Source organism: Pseudophryne corroboree, chromosome 9 (assembly GCF_028390025.1).
Source record: "Pseudophryne corroboree isolate aPseCor3 chromosome 9, aPseCor3.hap2, whole genome shotgun sequence".
Lineage (NCBI taxonomy): Eukaryota > Metazoa > Chordata > Amphibia > Anura > Myobatrachidae > Pseudophryne > Pseudophryne corroboree.
Genome location: NC_086452.1, coordinates 424,722,904 through 424,736,467, shown reverse-complemented (window position 1 = coordinate 424,736,467; position 13,564 = coordinate 424,722,904).

Here is a 13,564-nt window from a genome sequence, read left to right as displayed (position 1 = left end):
GTCGACAGGGTCTTTAGGTCGACAGGTCAAAAGGTCGACATGAGTTTTTCACAATTTTTTTCTTTTTTTGAACCTTTTCATACTTAACGATCCACGTGGACTACGATTGGAACGGTAATCGGTGCCGAGCGAAGCGGTAGCGGAGCGAAGGCACCATGCCCGAAGCATGGCGAGCGGACGCGGTGCACTAATTGGGGTTCCCGGTCACTCTACGAAGAAAACGACACCAAAATAACATTAAAACCTCATGTCGACCTTTTGACCTGTCGACCTAGAACATGTCGACCTAAAGACCCTGTCGACCTAGACACCCTGTCGACCTAGTTACTGTCGACCAATAGTGGTCGACCTAGACATTGTCGACCTAGTTACTGTCGACTTTCAATACCACACCCTGCGTGAGTACTCCAGATTACCACTGCACTGTTCCTTTGCCTCTGAGGTCTGTAGGTTGGCAGAGAAGTGGTTAATTGAGCACTTGGCTGGAACAGGCGCCTGCTCTCAGAGGAAGACAATTATCCCCTTTGTGTCCCGTGCGGCCACTTTGCAATAACAGATTGGCAGCTCCAAGCATGTGTAAAATTATCGCCTTTACAGCTGTAAGTGCCCTGGGAAAGAAGATTCAGGCTAATTTGAGCACAAGTAAAAAGGAACTGTAACCCATAGCAACCAATCACCTCCTTACAGGATTTATTCATTAATAAATATGAAGTTTCTGCTGCGGGGTACACTGGGCTCCACAAGGATAGACATTGGGGTGTAGAGTAGGATCTTGATCCGAGGCACCAACAGGCTCAAAGCTTTGACTGTTCCCAGAATGCACAGCGCCGCCTCCTCTATAACCCCGCCTCCCTGCACAGGAGCTCAGTTTTATAGTTGGTGCTGCAGTAAGCAGGCACATAACAGAGGGGCTGCTCTAGGCAGCCCTAAGAAGAGCTTTTTTTTGAAGAAAAAAGTGAAGACTTCAAGGGCAGCAGCGGTGGTAAATGTCAGAAGACATTCACTGCTGCAGCTCCAGCTCTCCCCAGCGGCGCTGTACACTCCCGAGCCCTGGTTGCCGGGTAACTACAGCAGGAGGCTCCGGTTTTCTTCATGTCAGGCACACATGACGGGGGCTCTCCGGGATCGCGTGGCCGCGCTTCAGGAGGTGGTGAGTGGGTCCCGCTTGCGGGACCCAGTCTTTATCGCGATCCGGCGCGGTCAGTGGCAGGCGGGCCGCGTGCGCTGGCGGTGGACACTGTGGCAGTACAGGCGATCCCACTAGATCACCAGGGCATGGGACAGGTCAGGTTTTCTCTCTAAACCATTTTCAGTAGCCCACAGTACCCGGTGGTTTTGCCAGCAGGGGGAAAAGGCTTAGACCTGAAGCCCCTCCCCCAGCCCCAGGGCGCCATTTCCCGCAAATGTTCCCGCCCTGGAGCTGCATATCTGTCTCTCCCTCACTCCCTGTCAGTGTCTGAGCGCCATTATCTCTCAGCTTCACTGTTCCTGGGACTGCTTGGGCAAATCCTCCTGTGTAAAGCCGCCTGGTTGTCAGTGCTGTGACTTTACATGACACTTAAGTATTCTACCTGCCTTTTTAGACAGTGCTAGTTAAGAAAGAGTGCATTTATTCAGGGTTTTCTAGTACAATTACCCTGTGATCAGGGCCGGTTCAAGGGCGCAGAGCGCCCCGGGCAGGAAAGGGGCGTGGCCTAATACAGGGGGCGTGGTGAGTCACGCCCCCTGTACATTGAAAGCGCCGCTTGAATGCTGAGCGGTGCGCGATGACGTCATCGCGCACCGCACAGCAAAAGGTCCTCTCCACGAAGAGAAACTAGACGCTATGCGTCTAGTTCCCTTCGTGGAGAGGACCTTTGCTGTGCGGTGCGCGATGACGTCATCGCGCACCGCTCAGCAGTTACTCTCCACGAAGGGAAACTAGACGCATAGCGTCTAGTTCCCTTCACAGGAGGCGCCGAGGACGGGGACGGCAGCGGAGGCGGACGGGGGACATAGCGGGCAGCAGTGGCGGATCTTGCCACGGTGCGGCGCCCTCCGGATGGCGCCAGCGCCCTCCGGAAGGCGGCGCCCCGGGCAAAAGTCCTGCTTGCCCGTGGCAAGAACCGCCACTGCCTGTGATATACATCCAGTTCTTACTGTGCAGTGTTATATCTATTGACTATATAGCTATATATATAAGGTAGTCCAGTGCAGTATTATTGTTAGTAATAACCTCTGCATTGTACAAACTGTGACTATCTGTGTGTGCATTAGATAGCTGAGTGGTGTCCTTTTCGCGTCTTTCACTCAACTTGCTATCCCTATATTCTATAACCTGAGGGGGCTTGGTGCGTCAGGTTTTTTATTGATATAGGATTTTCACAAAGATATACTTTAATACTTATTTTTCTCTGTGATTTAGTCACCATATCTCTCCTTTATCTCTGCTGGTGCTGACTACACTGCGCAGGGGTTTGGGCTAGAGGTATTGTGCTGCTGCCAATTGTACTGTGTTACCTGATACTGCAAGTTATATCATGTCTGCTTCTGAGGGTAACAGTTCTGGGGCTGAACACACTGCCGGTGTTGCTGAAGCCACAGATCCCTATGAGGAGAATATAGCAGCTTTGGGCTCTGGTTCTGGGGGCTCCTTGCCCCCCAGTGGGACTGTGGCAACGGAGGTACATAATGACCCACCGTGGGCCGTTTTTTCCACACTTCTACATATGCTAGTTAATAAACTAACACCCCCTATGGGACCCCCAATGCCGGTACAACCGTATGTGGTCCCTGCAGCTAACCCGCTGTGGGTGGACGATTTATCTGCTCAATTGAAGAAGTTGAACCAGTCCCTGACTACTAAAAAGTCTGACCATCGCTCGCCTAAGTCCAAGGGGTCCTCTAAGCGAGCGCTTGTCTCCTCACAATCCACTGCTGTCACTGGCACCTCATCTGATGAAGACGGCGCTTACACTGACCCCACAGATTCTGACTCAGATACGGCTGATGGGGAGGGTAGTTCACATGTGGATGTTCCTGATCTTTTGGGGGCTATTAAGTTAATTCTACAGATTACGGATGATCCCGAGCCATCCGTCCCTCCTAAGAAACCAGATAGGTTCAAGCATCAGAAGGTGGTTAAACAAGTTTTACCTCACTCTGACCACCTAGTGGATATACGTCAGGAACCCTGGGAAAACCCGGGTACGAAGTTTGTGCCTCAAAAGAAGATGCTGGCTCGCTATCCCCTCGCGCCAGAGCTGTCTAAGAATTGGGAAACGCCTCCTCCAGTGGACTCACATGTGGCTAGGAAGGTGATTTCCTCAGCTCTGCCTGTCACTACCGTCACGTCTCTAAAAGAGCCTACGGATAAGCGTGTGGAGGGTTGTCTGAAAGCAATTTACACCCTCACGGGTGATGCGCAAAGGCCCACTATTGCAGCTACATGGGCTGCCGAGGCTATTGAAGAATGGGCCTTGGAGTTAGAAGCTGAAATCTCCTCTGACCATGCTAGACAATGCTTGTCATATATTGTCACAGCTTCTCGCTATATTAAAGAGGCGGCTTCTGATGCCGGTATCCTAGCAGCCAAGGCCTCTACTACGTCAGTCCTGGCTCGCCGGATATTGTGGCTGAGATCCTGGTCTGTGGATCTGGACTCTAGAAAAACCCTGGAGGTACTCCCTTTCAAGGGAGATATTCTGTTTGGGGAGGACTTAAATAAGATAGTGGCTGACTTGGCTACTGCCAAAACTGCCTGTCTGCCAAGTACCGCTCCTTCTGTGTCGAAGGCTAAAGGTACTTCCTTTCGCCCCTTTCATCCTTCAGGTAAAGCAAAAGGTCAGGCGTACAACAAGCAGGCCCGCACTTCCAAACCTGGTAAGCCTAAGCCCAAAAGAGCCTGGGTGACCCATCAGCCAGCTTCCAAGGCCGATAAGCCTGCCGAATGATGGGGCGGGCCTCCCCCTGGGGGATCCCAAGGTGAGGGGCCGGCTTTTAGGGTATACCCAGGAATGGTTGAAGACCACTTCAGATGCCTGGGTACGGGAAGTCGTCACTCGAGGTTACGCCATAGCCTTCAAAAACCGACCCCCTCATCGATTTTGCCACACAGACGTCCCATTGGACCAGACAAAGGCCAACACTCTGCATTCGGTGGAACAGACCCTCCTGGATACAGGAGTCGTAGTACAGGTGCCTCTTGCGCAGAGGGGCCGGGGGTACTATTCTCCGCTGTTTCTAGTCCCGAAACCGAATGGGTCCTCCCGGCCCATTCTCAACCTCAAGGCATTGAACAGGTTTGTGAAGGTTTCCAAGTTCCGTATGGAAACCTTTCGCTCTATAGTTCTGGCCTTGGAACCTGGGGACTACATGGTCTCCCTGGACATACAGGATGCTTACCTGCATATTCCTATAGCAGCGTCACATCAGCAATACCTGAGGTTTGCTATTGGCAACCTCCATTACCAGTTTCAGGCGTTACCTTTTGATTTAACAACGGCTCTGCGAGTTTTCACCAAAGTTATGGTGGTGATGACGGTGGTACTCCGCCGTCAAGGGGTCAGGATACTGCCGGATCTGGACGACTTGTTAATCCTGGCAAATTCCCCAGAACTTCTCCTACGTCATCTAGATATGACGGTCCGGTTTCTGCAAGCCCACGGGTGGCTCATCAACTGGAAGAAATCCTCCCTGATCCCTGCTCAGAGCATGGTGCATCTGGGAGCGCTATTGGACACTCACAACCAGAGGTTGTTCTTGTGTCAGGAGAAAGTCCTGAAGCTTCAGGACAGGATTCGTTGCTTCCTTTCTCGTCCGCAAGTGTCGATACACTTGGAGATGCAGGTGCTGGGCCTCATGGTATCAGCATTCGACATGGTGGAGTATGCTCAATTCCATTCTCGCCCACTCCAGAGGCTGATTCTAGCCAAGTGGGACGGCCTGCCTCACCGGATCAGGTCTCAAATGATCTCATTGACTCCGTAGGTCCGTCTGTCGCTGCTCTGGTGGCTCCAGGACCAACAATTGTGCAGGGGCCGTCCCTTCTGGATATCCAACTGGGTCCTGTTGACGACAGATGCCAGTCTAAGAGGTTGGGGTGCGGTGCTGGAGCAACACTCCCTTCAGGGTCGGTGGACCAAGGAGGAGTCCCTCCTCTCAATCAACATTCTGGAATTGCGGGCAGTCTTCAATGCATTGAACCTAGCCCAGCATTTAATTCAGAACTGTCCTGTTCAAGTGCAGTCGGACAACGCCACCACAGTGGCTTACATAAATCATCAAGGCAGCACTCGAAGCCGTCTGGCAATGAAGGAAGTCTTACGGATTCTACATTGGGCTGAACGCCATCTACCGGCCATATCGGCAATCTTCATTCCGGGAGTCCTGAATTGGGAAGCTGACTTTCTCAGTCATCAGGACGTACATGCCGGCGAGTGGGGCCTCCATCCAGAAGTGTTTCAACTCCCAGTGGAAAAGTGGGGTCTTCCATACGTAGATCTGATGGCGTCTCGACACAAACACAAGGTTCCGGTCTTCGGAGCAAGGACAAGGGATCCTTAAGCAGCATTCGTGGATATGCTGGCGGTACCGTGGAGGTTTCGGCTGCCGTACGTGTTCCCTCCGGTGTCACTCCTGCCCTTGGTAATTCGGAAGTTCAAGCAAGAAAAATAAATTCTGCTTCTCATAGCTCCGGCGTGGTCCAGACGGCACTGGTTCTCAGACCTGCAAGGCCTATCGTCAGAGTGTTCAATTCTACTTCCACAACGCCCAGACCTCCTCGTTCAGGGCCCCTGTGTCTACCAGGACCTAGCCCGGCTGTCTTTGACGGCGTGGCTCTTGAAGCTTCCGTTTTAAGGGCTAAAGGGTTTTCTGAGGCGGTCATTCAAACTATATTGTGGGCCCGGAAACCGGCTTCGGCTCGGATTTACTATAGGGTCTGGCTTTGTTTGGTGCGCATCTAACGATTATGACGCTTCCAAGTTTAGTATAGCCAAGTTGTTGGCTTTTCTTCAGCAGGGCCTGGACTTAGGCCTACGTCTGGCCTCCCTCAAGGTTCATATTTCTGCCTTGTCGGTGTGGTTTCAGAGAAAAATTGCGACCTTACCTGATGTGCATACCTTTACTCAGGGTGTGTTGCATATCCAACCTCCCTATGTCCCGCCTGTGGCTCCTTGGGACTTGTCGGTGGTTTTGGAGGCGAAGGAGCAGGATGTCCACTTGCCAGAGAGGTAGGATATGGAGGAGCGGGGTGTCCATTTGCCAGAGAGATAGGATATGGAGGAGCGGGATGTCCACTTGCCAGAGAGGTAGGATATGGAGGAGCAGGGGTCCACCAGCTCGGAGGAGAGGGGTCCACTGCCCACTTTATACTAGTTCACTGGCTGATTGCACATCTATCTCTGGGTGACCTGTGTGACAATTTCATGTAACCTCTTATGTTTATGAGACAAGTTGCTTAGTAAATAATGCATGTATGTGCTGTATTACACAATCAGAGGCGGATTGGCCATAGGCCCTACAGGGAAGATCCCCGGTGGGCCGGTGCACATGCAGGGCCTGTTTTTTTTGAGGACATGTGGTCCTATTTATAGACATAATGAATAAGATGCCAAACAATTTGCATATATGAAAATGACTTTGCCACTTAGCCTGTGATTGCAGACAGGGCCGGCAACAGAAATCTTGGGGCCCGGGTACAGCAGTATCTCTGGGCCCTGTCTGAACAGCTCTGTATATTGTTAGTGGATCGGGCACCGCAACATGTAATAAATAGAGGGAGAGTTCTGGTATACTGGCAGGCATGCTGCGGTGCCCGATCCACTAACAATATACAGAGATGATCACACCATTTTATATATATATATATATATATATATATATATATATACAGTATATACACACACAAAGGAGTGGCACTCACAATTTGCGCTGGTGCCCTGACAAAAGAATAAAGTTCATAAATAGAGGGAGTGTGCATATATATATATATATATATATATATATTCATAAAGGTGCGTCACTCAATCTTGTTAAAAAGATTACACAGATCCTGATGACATTATGATTGAAATATTGAAATGTTGAACAAGATATTCATTTCTGTGTAATCTTTTTAACAAGCTTGAGTGCTGCACCTTTATGAATTTATATATATATATATATATATATACATATGCACACTCCCTCTATTTTTTACATGCCGCAGTGCCCGATCCACTACCACGGGATGCAAATCAATACACTCACCACAGTCACGGTCTGTAGGGAGCGGCTGAGCTGCCGGTGGCTCCTGTATAGAGCCTTCAACTGTGTTGGTGTGCTTGGTGGGCAGCAGGTCTTTTGCTGGGAAGCCCGGCAGGCCGGCTCTTCGTCATCAGCGGCAGCAGGGACAGGCAGCGTGGTGCACAGTGACGGCGTCTCTGAGAGGACCGGACCAAGTGACTGGTAAACGGGGGGGGGGGGGGGGGGGAAGGTTTTGGGTTGCTGCAGCGCCAGCCTGGTGATTGTTTACTTGGAGGGCACATTTTTTTTTAGTCCCTGCAACCCCATTTATTTTGTGCCCTTGATCTTAGGGGCCCCCCTGAACTTCGGGCCCCGTACTGGTGTCCCCTTTGACCCCCCCTGTCGCCGGGCCTGATTGCAGATGATCTAGTGTATGCTCTGTCTGCCTGCTTGGCTGACATATAAGATTGAGTGAGTAGTGATTGGGATATGGTTGGTGTAATAAGCAAGAAAATATATCTTTCTAAAGAATTATACAGTTTCCTAAATTCTAAAGGTGTATTATATAATGTGCTCATAACATTTAATTTTATTTCCTTTTAACTTCCCCCTTGATGCTGGACATCCCCACTATCTGGAAAGTCTTGGGGGGAGGGTGCTGCAGCCATGGCTCATGGCTAGACCTTACACCTCTGGTGCTGCCCATGTGGGGCCACTAGTACAAATTTTTCCAGGGCCGCTTTTTGTTCCCAATCCGCCCCTGGACACAATGTAATGACATTAGGAGACAGTAAACACATTGCTCCGAGCTGCACGCTGTCACAGCCACACACGATTCATACACTTTCCAGGACTCTTTATTGCACAAATCCCATTTACCAACCAGTGAGCTGGTCCTGATATGTCTGTAACAATGGTAATGGGGGTGTTGGGTGCGTTGCAGAAGTACAGGGTTGGCAGATAGGACAGGTGAAAAGTGTGATAAGAATAACCAGCGAGAGTTTTTAGATTTGCAGGTCAATGTATCATGATGTCCCTTTTTTTCAGCAGTAAGAGATCTCCTGCATTCCTGCATCAGCGATGTCCAACGTATTACTGCTGCAGCGTATCAACAACAGGGAGACTGCGGCTCAGCTGTTTGTCATTTGATAATTCACCAGCATGTTTTACTGCCATAACTGGCTATGATGGTGGAATTATTACGAGATCCAAGCCGTCAGTATACAGCAGTGGTGTAAGTAGAAAAAATGTCTTATAGGTACTGTGTGCGCATGGCCAAATGCCATATAAGGCATGGCCAATGAAAATGGGGGCGTGATACACATATGGGGGGGGGGGGGCAAGATACACATATGACCCCAATAGTGCCAGATATACATTGCCTCAGAGTGCCAGATACATATATGCCCCCACAGTGCAAGATACACAAATGCCCCCACAGTGCCAGATACACATTGCCCCACAGTGCCAGATATACAAATGCCCCCACAGTGTCAGATACACAAATGCCCCACAGTGCCAGATACACAAATGCCCCCACAGTGTCAGATACACATTGCCCCACAGTGTCAGATACACATTGCCCCAAAGTGCCAGATACACAAATGCCTCCACAGTGCCAGATACACAAATGCCCCCACAGTGCCAGATACACATTGCCCCACAGTGCCAGATACACAAATGCCCCCACAGTGCCAGATACACAAATGCCCCCACAGTGACAGATACACAAATGCCCCACAGTGCCAGATACACAAATGCCCCCACAGTGTCAGATACACATTGCCCCACAGTGTCAGATACACATTGCCCCAAAGTGCCAGATACACAAATGCCTCCACAGTGCCAGATACACAAATGCCCCCACAGTGCCAGATACACATTGCCCCACAGTGCCAGATACACAAATGCCCCCACAGTGCCAGATACACAAATGCCCCCACAGTGACAGATACACAATTGCCCCACAGTGCCAGATACACAAATGCCCCCACAGTGCCAGATACACAAATGCCCCACAGTGTCAGATACACATTGCCCCACAGTGTCAGATACACAAATGCCCCCACAGTGCCAGATACACAAATGCCCCCACAGTGCCAGATACACATTGCCCCACAGTGCCAGATACACAAATGCCCCCACAGTGCCAGATATATTGCCCCACAGTGTCAGATACACGTTGCCCCAAAGTGCCAGATACACATATGCCCCCACAGTGCCAGATACACATTGCCCCCACAGTGCCAGATACACAAATGCCCCTACAGTGCCAGATACACATTGCCCCACAGTGCCAGATACACATTGCCCCACAGTGCCAGATACCCAAATGCCCCCACAGTGCCAGATATACATTGCCCCACAGTGCCAGATACAGATTGCCCCCACAGTACCAGATACACAAATTACCCCACAGTGACAGATATACATTGCCCCACAGTGTCAGATACACAAATGCCCCACAGTGTCAGATACACAAATGCCCCCACAGTGCCAAATACACAAATGCCCCCACAGTGCCAGATACACAAATGCCCCCACAGTGCCAGACATACATTGCCCCACAGTGCCAGATATACATTGCCCCCTGCTCACCGCTTCCTGTTTGTGCTGTGTGAGGGGAGGAGAGTGCAGCGCAGCACCTCTCCTGCCCCTCAATGCTCGTGAAGTCCGGTCTCTGCAGCTCTGGCACCGGGTATCTCAAATGAGGCGCCGGTTCATTAGCCAATCAGAGCTTGCGGACCGGCAGCCAGTCAGGAGCTGCGACTGCCGGTCTGCAAGCTCTAATTGGATAGCAAACCGATTACTTATTGAGATCACCCCCCGCCGCAGCAGCCACCAGAGCAGAGATCGGACATCACTGAGTATTGAGGGGTAGGAGAGGCGCTGCGCTCTCCTCTCCTCACATAGCATCCAGCAGCAGCGCTGCTGTAACTGGTGAGCGGCTCAACGGTAGTGCAGTCACAGTGAGCGGAGGCTGTGGGTACGGTGTACCCGCGGCTAAATTCTTAACGGTACGTCGTACCCGCCCACTTGCACCGCTGGTATACAGTATATTATACAATTTTTCTTGTCCAACTTATCTAATTCTATTTTTTAACCAGTATAATAGTTAGTGATGTTTAAATATAAAAAAAATTGTACAATTAAACCCCCTTCCCTTTATATTGCCACTGTACACATACAGTAGGTGATTCTTAGAGACTGACTCAGAGATGAATTCAAGATGGCTGTAATACCGCTCACGTTGTGATCGCAGAGAGAAATGCAGATGTTTGCCTGTTCTCTACACTTCTCTGGGGGATATTCAATTGTTTGAAAAGTCGGTTGGGTGTCTGTATTTTCTTGTCTATTAGATAAAAACAGACTCCCAACTGATTTTTCAAACAATTGAATACCTCCTACTGTGTCTGCACTGCCTCTATCTATGTGCGGGTTGGGTATGGGTGACCAGCGTTTGGGATACCACTGATCACCATACCGACACCGGGATCCCTGTGTTAATATTGCTGGCGGGGGGAGGGGTGAGTGCAATGAAGCCCCTTGCAGACTCGCTGCGCTCACCACACAGCAGGCTCGGTGGCTCACTACCCTCGCCACAGGTTCTATTTCCACTCTGTTGGTGTCGTGGACACCCACGAGTGGGAATAGTTCCTGTGAGTCGGCATGCCAACTGTTGGGCTTTCCACCGGGCGGGATACTGGCATCAGGGTCACATAACCGTATCCAAGGGCGTAGCTACCATAGGTGCAGGTAGTGCAGCTGCTATGGGGCCCAGAGCTGAGAGGGGCCCACCTTCCCTGTCAGTTACATGTGTTATATACAGGGTGTAGCTACCATAGGTGCAGGCAGTGCAGCTGCTATGGGGCCCAGAGCTGAGAGGGGCCACCTTCCCTGTCACAGTTACATATGTTATATAAATTTTTTGCCATTGGGTGGTACGTAGGAGTCCTTTCAAACTTTTTCCTTGGGGCCTGCAGTATATCTACGTATGCCCCTGGACCTGCTCATTGTAGTGTGGTATAAAATGAACTGGAGGGTATTTTAATGTCTCCTATATATTTGCTCAAGTCTGTGACTCTGTGCCCGTAACGCTGGGCGGAGTCACAGCGGTGGGCGGAGTCACAGAGCCCGCCCACCACATGTGCAGCAAGTCTCTGCTCCTGCTGCCTGTCCATGTCACACCCCTTCCCCTCCCCCCCCAGCAAATCTGACTAACCAGCCACGGCGCGCCGAACAACAACAACTGCTGCCCCCGGCATACACATTAGGAGGGACGGGTGGCGCAGGAGAAGGCTCATAGCCCTCCCTGCCCCGCGTACACAGACCCGCCGCCTCCTCCGCACACATCCCGCTGTCAGGAGCCGAGTGCTGCAGTGACGTCATCTCCTGCAGCACTCTCCTCCGGTCACATAGCCGGCACACACACTCTGCAGTCTCCGGGGGCTGCCAGCATCTACAGGCAAGCTGGAAACACCCCCGGAGCGAGAGAGAAAAGACCCACGAGGCCACGCCCCTTTTACTCTAGGCTACGCCCCCATTTCGCCGTGCGGGGGGTGGGGGTGGGGCCCTGGGGGAGGAAATGTCATAGTACAGACTGCTCTCCCACACCTGGTGACGTCTCTGGATACTGAACTATTTCACAGCCTGCAGCAGCCACCCACAGCCCCAACGGTGAGTCCCTCCGCCCATCCTAGCCACTGTATGTCTGGTCACCACTTTACACAACTCCACCCCCTCCACTACTTCCCCCCCTTTCTTCATCAGCTTCCTCACTGGGGACCCTCCCTACCGCCCCGCATCTCTGTATCCCCTCCCTACCGCCCCGCGTCTCTCTATCCCCTCCCAACCGCCCCGCGTCTCTTTCCCCTACCTACCGCCCCGCGTCTCTCTATCCCCTCCCAACCGCCCCGCGTCTCTTTCCCCTACCTACCGCCCCGCGTCTCTCTATCCCCTCCCAACCGCCCCGCGTCTCTCTTTCCCCTCCCTACCGCCCCGCGTCTCTCTTTCCCCTCCCAACCGCCCGCGTCTCTCTGTGCCCTCCCTACCGCCCGCGTCTCTCTGTCCCCTCCCTACCGCCCCGCGTCTCTGTCCCCTCCCTACCGCCCCGCGTCTCTCTGTCCCCTCCCTACCGGCCGCGTCTCTCTGTCCCCTACCTACCGCCCGCGTCTCTCTATCCCCTCCCAACCGCCCGTGTCTCTCTGTCCCCTCCCTACCGCTCCGCGGCTCTGTATCCCCTCCCTACCGCCCCGCGTCTCTCTATCCCCTCCCAACCGCCCCGCGTCTCTTTCCCCTACCTACCGCTCCGCGTCTCTCTATCCCCTCCCAACCGCCCCGCGTCTCTTTCCCCTCCCTACCGCCCCGCGTCTCTCTATCCCCTCCCAACCGCCCCGCGTCTCTCTGTCCTCTCCCTACCGCCCGCGTCTCTCTGTCCGCTCCCTACCGCCCCGCGTCTCTGTCCCCTCCCTACCGCCCCGCGTCTCCCTGTCCCCTCCCTACCGGCCGCGTCTCTCTGTCCCCTCCCTACCGCCCCGCGTCTCTCTATCCCCTCCCAACCGCCCCGTGTCTCTCTGTACCCTCCCTACCGCCCCGCGTCTCTCTGTCCCCTCCCTACCGCCCCGCGTCTCTCTGTCCCCTCCCTACCGCCCCGCGTCTCTATATCCCCTCCCTACCGCCCCGCCTCTACCACCCCGCGTCTCTCTGTCCCCTCCCTACCGCCCCACATCTCTGTATCCACTCCCTACCGCCCCGCGTCTCTCTGTCCCCTCCCTACCGCCCTGCGTCTCTCTGTCCCATCCCTACCGCCCCGTGTTTCTCTGTCCCCTCAACATCGCCCCACGTCTTTGTATCCACTCCCTACCACCCTGCGTCTCTCTATCCCCTCCCTAATGCCCCGCGTCTCTCTTTCCCCTCCCTACCGCCCCGCGTCTCTCTTTCCCCTCCCTACCGCCCCGCGTCTCTCTTTCCCCTCCCTACCGCCCCGCGTCGCTGTATCCCCTCCCTAAGGCCCCATGTCTCTGTATCCCCTCCTCCCTACGCCTCTGTATCCCCACCTTACCGCCCCGCTTCTCTCTATCCCCTCCCTACCGCCCTGCGTTTCTCTATCCCCTCCCTACCACCCGCGTCTCTCTATCCCCTCCCTACCGCCCGCGTCTCTGTATCCCCTCCCTACCGCCCCGCGTCTCTGTATCCCCTCCCTACCGCCCCGCGTCTCTGTATCCCCTCCCTACCACCCCGCGTCTCTGTATCCCCTCCCTATCGCCCCGCGTCTCTCTATACCCTCCCTACCGCCCCGCATCTCAGTATCCCCTCCCTACCGCCCTGCGTCTCTGTATCCCCTCCCTACCGCCCTGCG